Source organism: Natator depressus, chromosome 2 (genome assembly GCF_965152275.1).
Source record: "Natator depressus isolate rNatDep1 chromosome 2, rNatDep2.hap1, whole genome shotgun sequence".
NCBI lineage: Eukaryota > Metazoa > Chordata > Testudines > Cheloniidae > Natator > Natator depressus.
The window spans coordinates 69443927-69462509 of NC_134235.1; the positions used below are offsets into that span (position 1 = coordinate 69443927).

The following is an 18583-nucleotide window of genomic DNA, read 5'->3' on the forward strand; positions in this document are numbered from 1 at the left end:
TTACCTGCTGTGTGCTTCATTATATCTGTGAAGGAAAGGGAGAGAAGTTTTCCCCAGGGGTGGCGCACAGAGGTGGATGGGCTGTCTGTCTGCTGCTTTGAAGCAGCCAAATAGCAGGGCTATAAGAAGAGCTCCACAGGAAGCTATGAGGCTCAGTGAGGCTTTGAAGGAGCATTTTAACAATGAGCCACAGGTAAAGTGTGTTGCTTTAATGTGCTGAGCCTGGTGGGGGATTTTTTTATACCATACTATGAACCTTGTAATGATTGCTGTGTATGCACTACTGTAACAATGCAAATGCTCCTATGGCTATTTTCTCTGAATGTTAACAGCAGCCCCTATTGGTTGGAGAATAATAAAGATAAATTCAGTCTCCATAAGTGGGTTTTTATTCCACGCTCATGCAAACATACCTATGGAATGTTGAGGCAAACTTCATACATACAGGGGAAAGTATTTTTTTAAGAGGAAGGAACAGGGAATTCACAAGGACATACACCAACCAGGCTCTGCCAGCTGGGTGTATGTGCAGCTGTCATGTGTAATCTCCACCAGGGTGGAGTGCCTGGGGTACGGCTGCAGCCCCGGAAAATACATGGAATATGGTGAGGAGGGAGGGTAGGGAAATCCTAGAATGCAGTTCTCTATGGGCTGTGGGTGGAGGCGAGCATGGATGCATTCACCCTGAAATTCAATCAGAGACTGCAGTATGTCTGTTTGTTCCCTGAGCAGGGTTATCTCTCCTGTTTCTCCTGTCCTCACTATCCCTCTGTACAACCTGAAGCACCAGAGGCTTGCAGGACCTCCTGGAACATGTCTTCCCTTGTCCTCTTCTTTCTCCCCCTGCCACTCTGCCAGTGTGGATGAAGAGACTCTCAAGGCCACATTTGCAGCTGCTAAGGAAAAAATGGACAGAGGTACTATTGTCAGTGCATGTACTCCCCTTGGTCCACACAAGTTACAAGCTCAACGTTCTCACTTTCCTTTGGGACTCTCAGAGCATAGCGGCAGCCCCTGCCGTGGTGAGTGTAGCCCGATGGGGAGCAGGCAAGTTGGGACAATAAGGGGTGGGGGGTAGCAGGGGATATCAGTACAGCTGGATAGGGTTATTGTACTGGATACTGGCCCCATTTTCTACAGGAGGTAGTGATTGTAGCTGATATCTTACTCCTCAGGGTAACAGAGGCTGCAAGAGAGTAGCTCCTGCATGCATCTAGCCAAGTCTGTGTGCTGCAATGGTGCCTGCTGAAGTAATTGCCCAGTGGCATGGCAAAGTGTCCTACCACAGGGGAAGACCCAAGGCAGCCCTCCCAAGAAACCTTTGGCAGACGATTGAAGACTGCCTCCAGAAAAGTTTCCTAGAGATCTCTATGGAGGATTCAGAGGACGTCCTGGTGCACACAAACTACTCATGCCACCCGATTCCCCTGTTGTCTGTCCCACATCCTCTTCCTTATCCAGCACCTCATCCTCAGGGTTCACTCCAGTGACCTATGACTCCACTAAAGTATCCCCTAAAGTATCCACAGGGCTCTTAATGGTGGCGGTGGGGTTGCTGCTGAGGATGGCATGCAGCTCCTTGTAGAAGCACCATATCTGCAGCTCTGCACCAGAGCAACTATTTGCCTCCCTGACCTTCTGGTACACCTGACTTGGTTTCTTGATTTTTATGCAGAACTGCTGCGTGTCCCTATTGTAGCCCTTCTCCTCTATGCCCTGAGCATGCTGGCTGTAGATGTCAAGGTTCTGAATGCTGGATCGCAGCTGTGCCATTACAGCCTCCTCTCCTGATGGACTAAGGAGATCCACCACCTCAGGTGTACTCCAGGAGGGAGCACATTTGCTGCGTAGAGGGGGCCTGCTCAGCTGGGCAGTTGCTCTTCCTGTTTGCTTGGTGTGGATAGCTCACATAGCAAGTTTAAAACTTCCTGGGGGTTTAACAGGGGAGGGGCGTTCACCTGGGTACCTGCCCGCCTGGCAGCAGAGTTCAAAATGGCGACCAGAGTGTTTATAGTGGGGCACTGAGGCACACCTTTTGGAAGCCACTTATGCCTACGTAAGCAACGCAGTGTCTACACTGATGCTGCATTGCCCTAACTCCATCAAACTAACTGCTACATCTCTTGCCAATGTGAATTTATTAGGTCGGCATAGCGGGCCACTTAAAACATCTACACTACAATGTTCCTCCTGCCTTCTCTATAATTAGGTCAACATAAGCTGCCATTGGCCTAACTCTGTAGCATAGACTAGGGCTTAGAAACAGAACATTAGGTGCCAAAGACATGACATAAAGGTTAGGGGATTTTTATGCATACCAGAAAACAGTTTATATATGTTTGTTTCTTGTTTAAAGTTTTTCAGCCCTCTGTGGAGAAAGAAGTGGTTCGGGACTATTTAGAAAAGCTGGATGAGCACAAGTCCATGGGGCCGGATGTGCTGCATCCGAGAGTGCTAAAGGAGTTGGTGGATGTGATTGTAGAGCCCACTGGCCATTATCTTTGAAAACTCATGGCGATCGGGGGAGGTCAAGGACGACTGGAAAAAGGCTAATGTAGTGCCCATCTTTAAAAAAGGGAAGAAAGAGGATCCTGGGAACTACAGGCCAGTCAGCCTCACCTCAGTCCCTGGAAAAATCATGGAGCAGGTCCTCAAGGAATCAATGCTGAAGCACTTAGAGGAGAGGAAAGTGATTAGGAACAGTCAGCATGGAGTCACCAAGGGCAAGTCATGCCTGACTAGTCTAATTGCCTTCTATGACGAGAAAACGAGTTCTGTGGATGAGGGGAAAGCAGTGGATGTGCTGTTTCTTGACTTTAGCAAAGTTTTTGACTGTCTCCCACAGTATTCTTGCCAGTAAGTTAAAGAAGTATGGGCTGGATGAATGGACGATAAGGTGGATAGAAAGCTGGCTAGATTGTCGGGCTCAATGGGTAGTGATCAATGGCTCCATGTCTAGTTGGCAGCCAGTATCAAGTGGAGTGCCCCAAGGGTCGGTCCTGGGGCTGGTTTTGTTCAATATCTTCATAAATGATCTGGAGGATGGTGTGGATTGCACCCTCAGCAAGTTTGCAGACGACACTATACTGGGAGGAGAGGTAGATATGCTCGAGGGTAGGGATAGGATACGGAAGGACCTAGACAAATTAGAGGATTGGGCCAAAAGAAATCTGATGAGGTTCAACAAGGACAAGTGCAGAGTCCTGCACTTAGGATGGAAGAATCCCATGCACTGCTACAGACTAGGGACCGAATGGCTAGGCAGCAGTTCTGCAGAAAAGGACCTAGGGTTACAGTGGATGAGAAGCTGGATATGAGTCAACAGTGTGCCCTTGTTGCCAAGAAGGCCAGTGGCATTTTGGGTTGTATAAGTAGGGGCATTGCCAGCAGATCAAGGGACGTGATCGTTCCCCTCTATTCCACATTGGTGAGGCCTCATCTGGAGTACTGTGTCCCGTTTTGGGCCCCACACTACAAGAAGGATGTGGAAAAATTGGAGAGAGTCCAGCGGAGGGCAACAAAAATGATTAGGGGACTGGAACACATGACTTATGAGGAGAGGCTGAAGGAACGGGGATTGTTTAGTCTGCGGAAGAGAAGAATGAGGGATTTGATAGCTGCTTTCAACTACCTGAAAGGGTGTTCCAAAAAGGATGGATCTAGACTGTTCTCAGTGGTAGCGGATGACAGAACGAGGAGTAATGGTCTCAAGTTGCAGTAGGGGAGGTTTAGGTTAGATATTAGGAAAAACTTTTTCACTAGGAAGGTAGTGAAACACTGGAATGCGTTATCTAGGGAGGTAGTGGAATCTCCTTCCTTAGAAGTTTTTTTAAGTCAGGCTTGACAAAGCCCTGGTCAGCAGCCAAGCAGGAGTTTTGTGGATCACAGTGGCACTAAAATAGCTCTTAGGTGCCTAACTACCTTCATAGATCACACTCTTTGTCCTGATCTTTTATCTCATCCTTTTTGTCTGGAACGAGAGTGCTATATTGCTTCCAGGAGACATGAGGTGGGTTATAAAGTGACAACCATCATGATAAGGCCGGAAACTCTAGTCCCACCAATTTGAGCCTGCATTGCCTGTTTCATTAACAGTGATGGGAGATGGTGGATTAAAACCAGAAATAAAAAGAATGAGAACGATTTCTCGACCAAGTGATCTAGTCTACTCACCTACATAAACTCATATGCAGAAGTACTTCCACGATCTGGGCCTTAATTTTTAACCTTTGCCTTTATTATTTTAAAAATGATTTCTAAACTTTCTCTGGCCCTGATCCAGCATCATGCCCGGATTGCATGAATCCCTGGATAGCCCCATTAAAGTCAATTCAACTCAACAGGCATGCAAAGCTATCTGCATGCTAGAAGATTCCATTCTAGGAACACAGCCTATATTTCTAATGTGTTTTAATAGGTTATTGTTGCTATTTTCATTTATATTCTTATTCTTATTTTAGACCTCATGCCAATTTGCATGCTTTCCTGCCAGATTTCATTTGATATTTTTAATCCTTGCATATTTGCTCTTACCATAACTACTTGTAGGACTAGACTTTAATATGGTATTATGAGCCTAATGTTAGGATTTCTTTAATCTTGACCATGGAACTTGCTACCTTAATGTTATATTATTTCGTAATAAACCAGCACTCTACAAAACTGTAGATACTCACACAAAAAACTTACCAAAACACAAGGAAGTAATTCAACATTTTTAGATCTGGGACTCACCGCTACTTTCTTCTTAATTACTTTTATTTTCTTAAAGTGACAGACCCTTCCATCCCAAATGTTGTTACAGAGATTAAATACTGCCCGTGCAGTGAGAACACTTGCCCATAAGTGTTTCAGAGGTGTTGAGAGAAAATGGCAATGTATTCCACAATAGAACAAATATATATTTCTTGTAAATTTATCACTGTAATTGATTAAAGAGTTATTTTAGCATTTGTTCAGATATCCTGCTCTGAAAATGTCATCAATACAGTTAGCACATTTAGTCAGTATTGCAAAACTGTAAGAAAGAATCAAAAAGAATTAGGAGAACTTAATTTGCATTAGCCATTGAATATATCAAGTAGAGGGAAGAAGATGCACCTATTCTAAAATGGGCCATTTTATCTTTTTGCAGCTTTCTCAAAAGTGCTATCAGCATTAAAATGCACATCCACAAAGTGAAATAAATAAGAAAAGGGTATAAATATTCCTCATTTTATTAATTGTTCCTCTCACTGAGTTAGTTAATTGTCTGCTACTGCTTACAGACATGAAGAGCTCTGTGTAGCTTGAAAGCTTTTCTCTTTCACCAAGAGAAATTGGTCCAATAAATAATCCTCATCCACCTTGTCTCTCTAATATCCTGGGACCAACACAGCTACAACACTACTTACTGCCCTGACTCTTGTGAGCAGAATACACAAATCCCTAGTGCAATATGGGTAATATAGAAACGTATTATACATTGTCATTCAAAAACTTAGAAGTTAACACATCTTCAGTAGTGGAACTTCAAAAGTATTTAAAGGGACACTGTCAACTTAACTTAGTTCAAAATTTACATTTTTAACAACAGAAATGCTGTAACATTATTAGAAATAAAATTTCAAGGAAATAAGTTGTTTTAAAATGTAAATATTCCCTGCAATATTTGAAACTCAATTACTGTAGCATTTAAGAACACATAAGCAAGTAAACTTGAAACACAAAAGTGAAACTCACCACATTGATTTTCATTATCTAAACAGAAATATGTGCAAAGAATAAATGAAGCATGAACTAAAGTAATCTGTCACTTAATAAAGTGTTCTTCACCTAGATAAAGGAATGTTGATTACACCTTCCCTTTAAGTTCATGATGCTTGTAAGCAGGTTCAAGCGTTTTTTTATAGTCTGTGAGGAAAAATTGCTCTATCTAAAAATAAAATGAAATGTGGTAGCCAACTAGGCGATAAGACTAAATTTTTGATATTTGGAATACCTGAGATTAAATTCTGAAAGCTATCTACTATGCATATGGTGACATTGCACTCCATATGATTTTATGAAAATATGCTAATGAGTGTGAATATAATGTATATATAATATAATATAATGCTTCATGCAAAAGGTCTCTTGTAAGGTATCATTACAAAGCTTATAATCTACTGAGTGTGGTCATCCTATTTGTATAAATGTATCATTCTTGTATCTGGAACTAGAAATATGAAATATAACTCTGAGGTCCTATTGTAATTATGCAAAGTGTGGGCCCATTAACGGTGGTTTGGAATCTTGATGGCTCCCATCAACTAGGACAATTGGTTGTAAATGGCTCTGTTTATTTGCAAGCGTTCCTGTGAGTCAGGCCAGGAAGAATGAAGGCTTGGGGTCTCACAGGACATGTGACCATGTCACCTGGTACTGGAATCCACCTTAAACCTGGTGCTTTTCCATTTAGAGAAACAAAGGATTCCCATCTTGTGCCAAAGCTATTAAAGCGGGTGGAACAGAGCAAAGAGGGCTGTAGACATGAGAAATCCTCTAGCTACCACCTGAGCTGGAACAAGGACTGTACCAGGGGAAAGGATTGGGCCCAGACTAGAAAGGAGTCTAGTGTGTGAAAGAAGCTTACTGGAACATCTCAGAGGGTGAGATTTACCTGTATTCAGTTTTCTACAGTATTAGGCCTAGATGTGCATGTTTTTGTTTTATTTTGCTTGGTAACTTACTTCGTTCTGTCTGTTATTACTTAGAACCACTTAAATCCTACTTGTTATACTTAGTAAAGTCACTTTTGTTTATTAATTAACCCAGAGTAAGCAATTAATACCTGGGGGAGCGAACAGCTGTGCATATCTCTCTATCAGCATTATTAGAGGGTGAAAAATTTATGAGTTTACCCTGAATAAGCTTTATAAGAGTAAAACAGATTTATTTATTTGCATTGGGAACTGGGTATCTGAGTGCTGGAGACAGGAGCACTTCTTAAGCTGTTTTCACTTAAGTCTGCAGCTTAGGGGTGCGTGGTTCAGACCCTGGGTCTGTGTTGGAGCAGACTGGCATGTCTGGCTCAAGAAGGCAGGTTTCTGGAGGCCCAAACTGTCAGAGAAAATGGGCTCAGAGGTAGTCTCAGCACATCAGGTGGCAGTTCCAAGGGGGTCTCTGTGACCAAACCCATCACACCTATATTTGCTACTTTTCATTTCATTATACGTAGTTCAGGGTTGTCATTCATTTCAATAAGAGCAGCATTACAAATCTTCATATTTTTAAAAATAATGAAAACCCTTTCTTAAATAGATCAGTAGTATAGGTCTGACTTCCGTAGTTGTGTACAGCAGTGCAAAGCCAGTGTAAAATGCTGTTGTTTTGATTTGGTAGAATTTTACTGTACTTACTTTCCATTTATATTAATTACAACAGCAGGTGAAAGGCAGTGGAGAATTAGGCCCATAGTATCTAAGCACTAAACACAAATTTATTTAGATTTCCAAAGCACTTCTGGAAGGCAGGGAGACATCTGCTTCTGCTCTCTGATAATAAGATTACTTAGAATCATTGTCAACAGAGTGCTGATTCCCTGAGAGGTGTAATATATAACACTGTGGAGAGAGGAACAGGACTGGAGAGTAGAGGCATGCCAAGTTGTATCCTCTCCTGCTAGATGATGGCTGAAGCCAACCTTTTCCATTATCTTGGAAGACATCAACTGAAATAAGCCACCTTTCTTAGTTTGGGTCTTAAATGATATTCCTTGTAAGTCTATTGTAAAGTGCACTTATTGAGGTCTTGAACTCAATGTGTGCGAAGTACCTTACATGACCTACCACTGCTCTGACAGTCCTGTCGTGTAATATATTTGATGTCAAATAAGATTTTCTTAGGATGCTAACTTCCATTCAAATGAATAGAAGAATTGTTCAAGCTATCCACATCTCAAATCATCAAGATTTGATTTGATCAAATTATTGTACTGCAATTAATGTACTGCAGGTACAGAGACTGTACGGGCCAGGCTATGTGAGAGAATATGTATCTACCCTCTGTTTAACTAATGCATGGCAGAACTTGTATTATAGTTGTAGACCAGTACATGTTTGAGAGTTTGGAATTTCCTGACAGACCCGAACACTGAAGTTTCTATTTTTTTTTTTTTTTAATTCTTTTTAAAGCTGAGTGCAGAGTGATCATCCTATCCGACATCCATTCAATTGTAATGGACTGAGAAAACAGAAAACTAAGAAAATTGGCCTGACAAAGTGTTAAATAACATCACAAAAATTAGTGGTGATTGGAATACTTCTATCAAAATTAAATTAGCAAAACATAGAAATAAAATCTTAACATTGTAGGGTTTTCTTTAAAGGTTTATGGCTACGCTGTTGAATATCAGTGTGCTTCAATGCATTTTATTCCAAAGATAATCAGTGTGTCTGCTGGCTCACATTACTGTCTTCCAGATTATTTTCCATTGTTACAGACTAGATAAATTCTCCTCCCTTTTTTAGACAAGTAATTTTTGAGAGCGATTTTAAGAGTCAATCAAACCAATAGAAAAGGTCTATTGTGGTTGGTACAAAAGGTCCAGGACAGTCATATTGAAAGGCCTGTCACGGTGAACCATGGAGAAAACCCTGAATTGTTTTTCTCTAACCACTATAAGAGACTTGGGGGTAGCCCATGTAAAAAGACTGTGGCAGACATATAATTAGAATTGGAAAAAAATGATAACCAGACATGATAATTTCCCTTCCTGTGTTTAAGAATAGTATTATTCCCCTCAAAAGCATGGCTGCTGCCTTTTCAGACTTTACCTGTTTCCAATTTAAGACTACAAATAAAATGTAAAAACAAGATGCTTTTAAAATATATATATATCTGAAATGGGCCTTTCCATTTTATTATAAATTAGGAAAGAGTCAACTGCAAACAAAAATTCTGAATCTGAAGCCATTCCTTTAGTTTTTCACATAGGCTTCAGTACACAATCTGTTCATCCCATCTCTAAATAGAATAAGACTCCAAAGTGATTATACATGTTTTTCATGCTCACAATATTGCAAATTTTTTTTTACAACTTAATGAATGTGATACTGGCTTTTCAACTAAATACAGAAGTCATACTAATTAGCAGCTATTCTCAGAGGTTTGACACTGAGGGTTTCATTCTTCCCTTCCCCACTGAAAGGAGAAGAGTTTTGCCATTAGCATCACTAGGAACAGGCTCGGGCACTAGAAACTATTTGAGCTAGAATGATATTCAGAACACTGGAGGTATATACTCTAGGGAAAATAGTAGGAGATCTTGGCCTCCTGCTTACAGAAGAATCCCTATTTTACGAACTAATAGGGGATTGAGGCGCTCCTAAAATCAAAGGTTTAAGATTGAACATCTCAATTACAGCAGGTATGATGTATCAGTTGCAGTATGGTGCACTGCATCACTTTCTTCTTGTCCTTCAAACCACTACAAAGTGATTTTTAATGCACTTAAGGCACCAGAAGTTGAAGAGATGACAACTTGTTCTTCATCAACATCACTTTTGTTATATTTTGTTTTGTTTCTTTTTTCTGTCAAGGGCAAAATGGATCATATAGCCAGTCATTCATAAGACTGGAGTTCACAAAATTGTGGTTCTACTGGAGTTACCCAACATAGATCAGCAAATGAGACCTTGGCTTTGATGACTGTGTTGAAACTGCATTCATTTTAAAATTATGGGTGGTTGGATAGGCCAGATATATTATTTGAAGTCTTCATAAATACTAGACAGATGCTGAGAGGTCAAAAGAGATCAGAAATAAGCAAAATAATTATGGGGATGGATGGAACTGTGTAAACAGTGCATTAAATAAAGCAAAGGATATAATAGTATAGAAAGAGTGTAAACACCAAGGAGAAACTTTAAAAAAAAAAAAACACCTTACTCTAGCTGCATTCTGATTTCACTTGGTTCCTGTTGGACCACTCCAAAGGCAAATATTTGCTTTTCAGAAGTGTTCTTAATGGGATCCAGAGATAAGTCAACTCTAGCAGGGAGAAGTTAATAGCAGTCAGTGAGAGGGTGTAATTCATTATCTAATGATATAGTGAAATCATTAGTCTTGTTAACCCACCCTCTTCACACCTAAGAAATCTTCAGATTCCCCTCTCTGTGGTATAGTTCCTGCAGGGAACATTACCATGGACCTCCAAACACACTTCTCTGGAACCTAGGTAGCAAATAAGAGATACATGATTAGAGATTTTTTTTTAAATTAAAAAAAAAGTTTCAATAACTGCCAGTCACATATTAATGGTGCATGTCAAAATATATTACTAGGTACGGTACTAATGAATTGGGCAGGAGGGAAGGAATTGCAGAGGCTCCCTAGACATCTTGCTGCAAGGAGCAGTGTCGGAGCATAACTCTAAGGGATGCACATGCAGAGTCTCACCTAGGTAAATACAACTGAAAATACTGAACTAATCTGTGAGGACTAGTAACCTAACACCAAATTATATTTAGTATTATCTAACAATTAAATTGTATAATATAGAATGTAGCACAATCATTTTACTGTAGAAATCTATTCAATTCACCGCTATCAGGCATGTACCTACTACAAGTGGTTATGTTCAGACCTGTGGGATAGGTCCCACCGTAGCGCTCCTGAAATGCTTGCACGGAGTGAACTATAGGGATATGTGTCAGTCCTGCATCCACAACAGTGTATCTAATATGGATGCACTGCACTGTTGCAACTTGCACAGGTTCAGTCATACCAAATGCAAGTTGCAAGGATAGTTCGCAGCACAGACAAAGCTAGAGATGTTAATGTGATTTCCCTGAGGCCACACAATGAATGAGTGGCAAAGCCAGGATTAGAATTTGGGAGTTTGCAGCTCATAGGCCTTTGCTTAATCCACTGGACCCTGTTGCCTTTTGGGAACCCCATCTTCTCTGATCAGTGCAGTCCCGAACTAGTGAAGTTAGTCAGTAGGGGTCTGATTGTACTGATCTAACTCTAGGCAACTGTATTACCTTTTTTCCCCTGCTTGTGAAACTTTTACAATCAGTTTCTGTAAACAGGATTTTTGAAGTTTCCTAGTGTATGCTGACTTTAAGAACAGCTATTTTTCCAAAACTTGCAGAAATTTACCAGTCCAGGGACAGTATCCTTGCCGGTGCTTCATCATGAACATAATGGGAAATACGTATTTCACTCCTCTGCCCAAAAACATTACTGTTTCCATATAACATTTTTGAAGAGTTGTTCAATCAGTCACAGATTGTACAGTGACTTCCTCTTAGCTGGGTGGTGAGCCTGACTCCCTGATAAAGAAACTTACTATCTCTCCATCTTTCTGTCTCTCAGGTAGAGGTGTAGCAGTTATACCACCATATCTATTGGTTTCTGAGGTCTGACCCAGTCTCACTCAGGTTACCAGAAACTCAGAGTTGTTCTTGAAGTTTGGCCTGGGAGATACACAACTCTTTGTGGCACCAGATGTCTCTACCGAGGGTGTTAGCTAAGCACAGCTATTGCTCCCTGCAGGCACCAGATTAGGAGGGTGAGTGTGCTTGCTTTTTACTGAAGAACCAGCTTCTTCAACAGCTGTGCTGTCTTGTGATTTCCCTTGCTCTAACCTCTAAATGTGGCCCCTCTTTCAGCAGCATCTCGGCTCCCTCAAATTAGGCCAGCCCTGGGCACAAATGAACTGCTACTCCCAATCTCCTACCTTCCAAATCCCTCTGTATCCAAGCCACCTAAACCTAGGTTATCAGCTTGAACTCCACCAACTTCCTTTACTTGCAGCACCAACTGCTCTACTTATAGCCCTCTGCACCTGGAACAAGGCCTCCAATCCTCACTTCCCCACTCCCACTAGCCAAAAACCCTGACCACTACTGCCCTCACTCCTTTTGCTGGCCTTCTTAATATCTGATTTTTACTGCTCTCTCAATCTGATACCATCAACTGCCTTCCCCCTCCTTGACCCTAGACTCCAGCTGTTCCCATTCCCTGCACCCCCATTTTTTGACTGTCTCCAACCTATGGATCCTCCAACCCAACTGACTACAGGCTCTGCCACCTGTACTCCTTTGTCCCATTGCTTCCTAACCTCAAACACGTTCTGTTCCTTCAGCCCCCTTGCACCAAACCAACATCTCCACTCCTTGAGCTCTAACACTTCATGCAACAGCTGCTCCAGTCATATCTTCAAGCTATCCTAATCCCTTCTCCTTCCATTCACCAGTAGTTACTGAGAAATAAGCTCCCATCATCTACCACAACTTACTGAGGCCCAAGCCCCAACTCTGCTCCCCACCTGCCCCTGGCTTCTCCAGTCTGCCACTATTCCCCCTTCTCTCTGGTCTCCATCAAGATGCTTCTGCGCTAGGGTTGCCAGCTGTCCAGCTTTCGACTAGAACGCCCGGTCAAAAAGGGACCTTGGTGGCTCCAGTCAGCACTGCTGACTGGGCCATTAAAAGTCCACTTGGAGGCATAGCGGGGCTACGGCAGACTCCCTGGCTCTGTGCAGCTCCCGGAAGCGACTAGCATGTCTGGCCTGTAGGCGCAGGGGCAATCAGGGAAGCATCATGTGCTGCCCCTGTCCCCACAGCTCCCATTGGCCAGGAACCACAGCCAATGGGAGCTGCGGGGACAGCACCTGCCTGGCCATGCCTCTGCCTAGAGGCCCGGACATGTTGGCCGCTTCCAGGAGCAGCGCAGAGCCAGGCAGGCAGGGAGCCTGCCTTAGCCCTGCTGACCGGGAGCCGCCTGAGATAAGCGCCACCCATCCAGACCCCGCACCCTGAACCCCCTGTCCCAGGTCGGAACCCCCTCCTGCATCCTAACTCCCTCCCAGACCCTGCACCCCCACCTGCATCCCAGCTCCCTCCTGCACCTAACCTCCCTCCGAGAGCCCACACCCGCACCCCAGGCTCCTGGAGCCCACACCTCACACCCCCTCCCACACTCCAAACCCCTTGGCCCCAGCCTAGACCCCCCCTTGTGCACCACAAACCCATCATCCCCAGCTGGAGCCCTCGCCCCCTCCCACACTCCTGCCCCAGCCCAGTGAAAGTAAGTGAAGGGGGGAGGCCTCAAGGAAGGGCGAGGGCAGGGCAAGGGGTTTGGTTTTGTGCAATTAGAAAGTTGGCAACCCTATTCTGCTCCCCAGCCCTATTCCCCTCTGATATCTCCGGCCTTCCCCACCTCCTTTGAAGCATTCCAGAGGCCTGTTAGTCTCCAAGAGTGCCCATTCCCTCCTCCTCCTCCTTCAGGGCCCTAGCAAGGGGAAAGCCATGGCCTCTGTCCTGGGGTTGGGGAGGCTACAACCCTTCTTTCCTCCCGAAAAGGGCACTCTGTGGCTGTGACCTAAAGAATCTGTATCTCCCCTGTGGGCTTCTCTCCAGGCACAGGAAATACCCTGAGCGTGGATAGCCCTGGGATAGGGGGGCTTCTCTGGATAGTGGGTAGGACAGGATTTAAGGGCCAGCCTAGGCGCACGGCAGGGCCTAGGACAGGACTCACCTGGGCCCTAGAATCCTTATTGTTCCCGCCCCAGGAGTGACTCTGCAGGGATTCAGAGTTAGCAGCCGTGTTAGTCTGTATTCGCAAAAAGAAAAGGAGTACTAGTGGCACCTTAGAGACTAACCAATTTATCTGAGCATAAGCTTTCGTGAGCTACAGTTCACTTCATCGGATATGCTCCGATGCTCAAATAAATTGGTTCCTCTCTAAGGTGCCACTAGTACTCCTTTTCTTTTTGCAGGGATTGCACAGGCTAAGTCACTACCTCCCCCTTCTGCCTCTGGTCTCTTGAGTCCCACCCACCTCGCCCCCGGCTCTTCCTGCCCTGCCCTGCCGCTTACTCCACCTGCTCTTCCTTGTCCCCACTCCCCCCCGATCGAGCCGGTCCGCACGGTGACAGGGGCAGCAGGGCCCTGCTGCAGCTCTGTAGCGACGCGCGGTGGCCCTCGACTGGTAAGAGTTCGTCACCATCCGTCAGCTGCACTGGGGAGCGCAGCGCCCAGCCTGCCTGCCCCTTTGATAGATAGGGGACTTGGCGGTGGAGGAGTGCCTGCTTCGTAGCCTAATGCCAAGGTTCTGCACGCCCCTAGGCAACGGGTGACGACACAAAATCGTCATCCCCTGATTGGTCCTTTGGGTTGCAGGACGGAGTCTATCCCCAGATCACGTGATGCTCCCCTCAGCCAGTTGGGCACGGAGGCTGCCTCCCTCCGCCTGAGGACGGAGCACGTGACCCCAGTGTTTACATCCTCTCAGCTGGTAGAACCCCTCCCCCTCCCCCGCAGCCTTTCACGTCAACACAAACAGTGGAGAGCGAGCGCGTGCGGGGGGAGCGCAGGGCTAGTGCTACGGGCCTGCCCCTCCCCCACCGGTCCGCGAGCAGCTTTCCCCCGGCCGGAGACCTGGAGGGCGCAGCGGAGGGGTGAGTGCCCGAGGGCGGCGGCGGGGAGGCGCTCGGATGCCCCCGGGAGGGTCCCGGCGTGGATTGGACCCGAGGGGGCTGGCGCGGCCGCCGCGGGGCTCGGTGGCTGGGGAGGGGGCGCCCGGATGGTCCCTACGCCAAGCGCGGTGCAGGCAGAGCGCTACCCCCGGCCCCCGCTCGGAGTCTGACCCGCCCCCCCCAGCCCCGCCGCTCACCCCGTTCCGCTTTCCCCTGCGGGTCGGGCGGTGGTTGTTGTTTCGTACTTTGGATTCGCCGCCCCCTGCCCTGGCACGTCGGTTCAGGGCTGGACGCGGGCGGGCCGGGGGGGGGGGCAGTGGCGAGACAGCGCCCGAGCGAAGGGGGGCGCTGCGCAGGTCGGCCCGGCCCAGCAGTTTGGCAGGCGTGTACGGGACTCGAGCAGCCCCGCTGCCCCCCCCTCGCGGGTGGAGTTTGGTAGGTTTGGGGGTTGAAAGGTTTGGTCTCTTGGCTGCTTCTCCCCGCCCCCCCCCCCCGCCCGCCAGGCAAAGTGGGGTGGCTTTTGGGGGTGGTTCTTCTGCACCGTTTGGTTTGCGGGAGGAGAAATCCCCGAGAGTGGGGCTGATTTGCCCTGTCTGGAGCCGTGGAGGGGGCGCTTGCAGGGAGAGGAACTGAAAATAGGATGGGACCCTATATCTCCTGCTTACACGACAGTGGGTAAAGATATGTGTCTCCTCCCCCCCCACCCCCCCGCCTTTGCCATAACCCACATTGTGTCTCTGTTTACGGTGTGGTGTCGCTGCTTTGGCTCAGAACAACGTAGGGGGAGAGGGAGGAACTGGCTTCAGAACAGCCACCTTGCTTCTTCCCTGTGTTTTCCTTGTTGTCTTTTCAGGTGGGAGGGTGACTTGCGGTGATTCAGATTCTACCTGTGGGTTTAGTTGTTTTGGGGTTTTTGTTTTTGCCTCGCTGGAGCTGTCGGTGGCTCACTGTGAAGTTGGAGATGAGGAAGCTGGTGCTGGCAGGAGGAATCATCCTGGCATTTATTTGATACGCAAGCAGCAGCTTAGGCCTGGTTTCTGTAGTCTTCTCTTCCTACCTGTGTGGCAGAGGATGTGGTCCATAATTCTGATATACTGCAGCCCCAAGGGAGAAAGCAAAGGAGAAAACGTGTTTAGAGTTTGTGAGAGAGATGGAATCACATCTCTCTCTGTCTGCTGGGTATGTGTGTGTCTCTGCAGTGCCTGCTAGCACCTTACAGTTACTGTCCTCGCTAGTCTCCACTGAAAAGTCAGAGTGATAGTAGCATGGGTAGGCATAGTTATGCTACCTTGAATCTAGGTAATATGGGTAACAATAGTGGCAAAGACATGGCAGTATGAGCTAGCAATTCTAGTTGGTTCTAGACCTCTGCCTACCAGGTTAACTCAAGCCTGCTGTTGCTTTAGGGTTACCAACTTTCTAATCCCACAAAACCGAACACCCTAGCCCTGCCGCTTCCCCAAGTCACCCCCCCCCCAGCTCACTACTTTCCCCCTCCCTCGGTGGCTCGCTGTCCCTCACTCACTTTCTGAGGGATCTAACTGGGGGTGTGGGCTCTGGGGTGGGGCCAGAAATGAGGGGTTCAGAGTGTGGGAGGGGGCTCTGGACGGGTGCAGGGTGTTGGGGTGTGGGAGGGAGTGAGAGCTCCGGCTGGGGGGGTGGAGCTGGGAATGAGGGATTTGGGTGCAGGAGGGGGCTCCAGGCTCGGGAGATGGAGCAGAGGGCTTTACGGTGTGGGAGGGGGCTCTGGGATGGGGCAGGGGGTTGAGGCGCAGGCATACCTCTGGTGGCTCCCAGTCAGCGGAGGGCAGGGGCTAAGGCAGGATTCTTGTCTGTCCTGACTCCTAGCTGCGCCCCAGAAGCAGCCAGCAGGTCCAGGTCCTAGGCGGAGGCGCGGCAGGTGGTTCTGTGCGCTGCTCTTGCCCATAGGCACCACCCGTGCAGCTCCCATTGGCCGCGGTTTGCAGCCAATGGGAGTGCGGAGCTGGTGCTCGGGGCAGCGGCAGCGTGTGGAACCTTGTGGCCCTCCCGCCTAGGAGCCGGACCTGCTGGCCGCTTCCGGGACGCAGCGCAGAGCCCGGACAGGTAGGGACTAACCTGCCTTACCTGTGCAGCACCTCTGACTGGACTTTTAATGCTCTGGTTGGAGATACTGACCGGAGCCACCAGGATCCCTTTTGGACTGGGTGTTTCGGTCGAAAACCAGACACCTGGTCACCCCATGTTGCTTTAGTTGCAAATATATAACAACTCACCTTGATAAGCAGGCACAACTCCCATTAATGACAGTAAATAGACTTTTGGGTCCATTCAATGACACAGATAAACACAATGAACTACACAGTCAGCATTTTTGTATTTTATATACAGTGCGCACAAAAATAAGTTAAAATAACATTAAGGTTGCAAAGTCAAGTGCTCAAAAGTTATGCATACTTGCATTTGACACGTAAATGTGAGAATCAAGGTTGCCTGTGCTTTTTAGCTTCTCTCTGTTTGAATCAGATGACTTCCTCCATGCAGTCTGGGTGCTAGTTGGTTGGGGATGTCATTAAACATGGGAGAAATGGGCTCGCTGCCTTCATGTGCAGTGCCCAGCCTCCCCCTGGCTCTGAGCAGCCAGTGCAAGAAAGTTCAGCTTCATCCTGTAGTCCTGGGCTGGAGTATTATTCATCACTGTGGGGATGGTGCATGTGCAGTCTGGTCAGTACTCGGAGCTGAAAGGTTTGAGCATGCTCACTGAGGATGGACTCTTTGGAGCTATTAGCAGCTAATGTCTAAGTCTCTATTGAGTCACTCACAAGGGTCTTTTTCCCCACCTTGCAGAGCTGATTGTGGCTTTCTGGAGCCAGCCAGTGCCTATTATTAACTTGTTCATATAACAGTAGGGCCTTGACATCCCCACCAAGAGCAGGGTACCATTGTGCTAGGTGCTGTACATACACATACAATAGAACCTCAAAGATATGAACACCAGAGTTATGGACTTACTGGTCAGCTGGATGCCCTGTGGAACCGGAAGTAGTCAATCAGGCAGCAGCAGAGACAAAAACAAACAACCACCCCCCTCCCCTACCCTCCCCCAGCAAATACTGTACTGTCTCAGGGCTTTAGCCAGGGAAGGAGTGGGGTTGGGCTGCAGCCGCAGGGTGTGTGTGTGGTGGCGGGCAGGGTTCCGGGCATGGGGTGGGGGTCAGGGCTTCTGACCCTTGGGAGCACTGGGGCTCAGAACTTTAAACGCGGGGGGAGCGTTGGGGCTTGTGGAACATTTCAAAGTTACGAACAACCTCCATTCCTGAGGTATCCATAACTCTGAGTCTCTAATGTAGTAAGAGACAGTCCCTGCTCTGAGGAGCTGACAGCCTAAATAGGGTGGGAGAACAGAAGTATCATCCTTGTTTTGAGGCATCAAGACTAAAATGCGTTCGCAGGAAATCTTTTGGAAAGTTAGAAATCAAACCTAAATTTCTCGAGTCCTAGTGCAGTGCCTTCACTACGAAGTCCACCTTCCTCTTTCTTGTACTTTGGTAAGAGAAGCAGTGTCTCAAAAGGAATTTATGGTATTCTTTCTGACCAACCATGGATTCAGCTTTTCTCCAGTTTAAGTATGTTTTATTCACTGAAATTACACTGGAGAGTGAGAATATCTAGTGTGACCAGACCGTTGGACCTTCTATCCCAGTCAGTGCCTGATGGGACATAATCAGGCTCCCTGAGATAGGACAATAAATTTGTGGGTTTGGAAATATTTTCTGATGTATCTGTAATCTTCATCTAATTTTCTGTCCTCCTTTTTTCTTAATCTCTTCATGATGCTTTTTCTCATAAGGAGATATGTCATTCCCCTCCTCCCCTGTAAGCCTATATTAAATATGATTGTAATGTTAGGTGCTCAGATACTACAATGATGAGTGGAGTATGAATACTTGGAGAGAGACTATTTCTGCAGGACTCATGTGTTCTTGCTGTATTCTAGCCACTGCACTGTGTCAGTGGAACTCAGAATATTTGATGAGGTCAGAGAAACACTGATGCACTCACTATATTGTACAGAAAAATCAATTTGCACCTTAAGGGGTAGATTCTCTATAGGTTTAAGATATGGTTGATGGCTGTAATTTTCCCAGAACTTGGGTGGTG

At 46.4% G+C, this 18583-nt stretch overlaps 1 protein-coding gene and 1 long non-coding RNA gene across 4 annotated transcripts in view; one reads left to right on the forward strand and one right to left on the reverse strand.

Annotated features, from left to right (window-relative positions):
* Window positions 1-652: 652 nt before the first annotated feature.
* LOC141982378 (uncharacterized) lies at window positions 653-14734 on the reverse strand. 2 transcript variants are annotated; one of them, XR_012638048.1, is made up of 4 exons: window positions 14641-14734; window positions 10110-10194; window positions 9910-10011; window positions 653-896 (listed from the first exon to the last, which is right to left on the reverse strand). It is a non-coding gene; the product is annotated as an uncharacterized LOC141982378 (long non-coding RNA). The 2 variants fall into 2 exon arrangements; XR_012638047.1 differs by having other exon boundaries at window positions 10099-10194.
* The window catches only part of PCMTD1 (protein-L-isoaspartate (D-aspartate) O-methyltransferase domain containing 1), an 85577-nt gene continuing 81208 nt past the window's right edge, over window positions 14215-18583 (forward strand). The window contains exon 1 of one of the 2 annotated variants that reach the window (XM_074944400.1): window positions 14215-14425. The gene's annotated coding sequence lies outside the window, so the exon portion shown is untranslated. The remainder of the gene's footprint in view (window positions 14426-18583) is intronic. The other variant, XM_074944397.1, reaches the window with a different exon arrangement.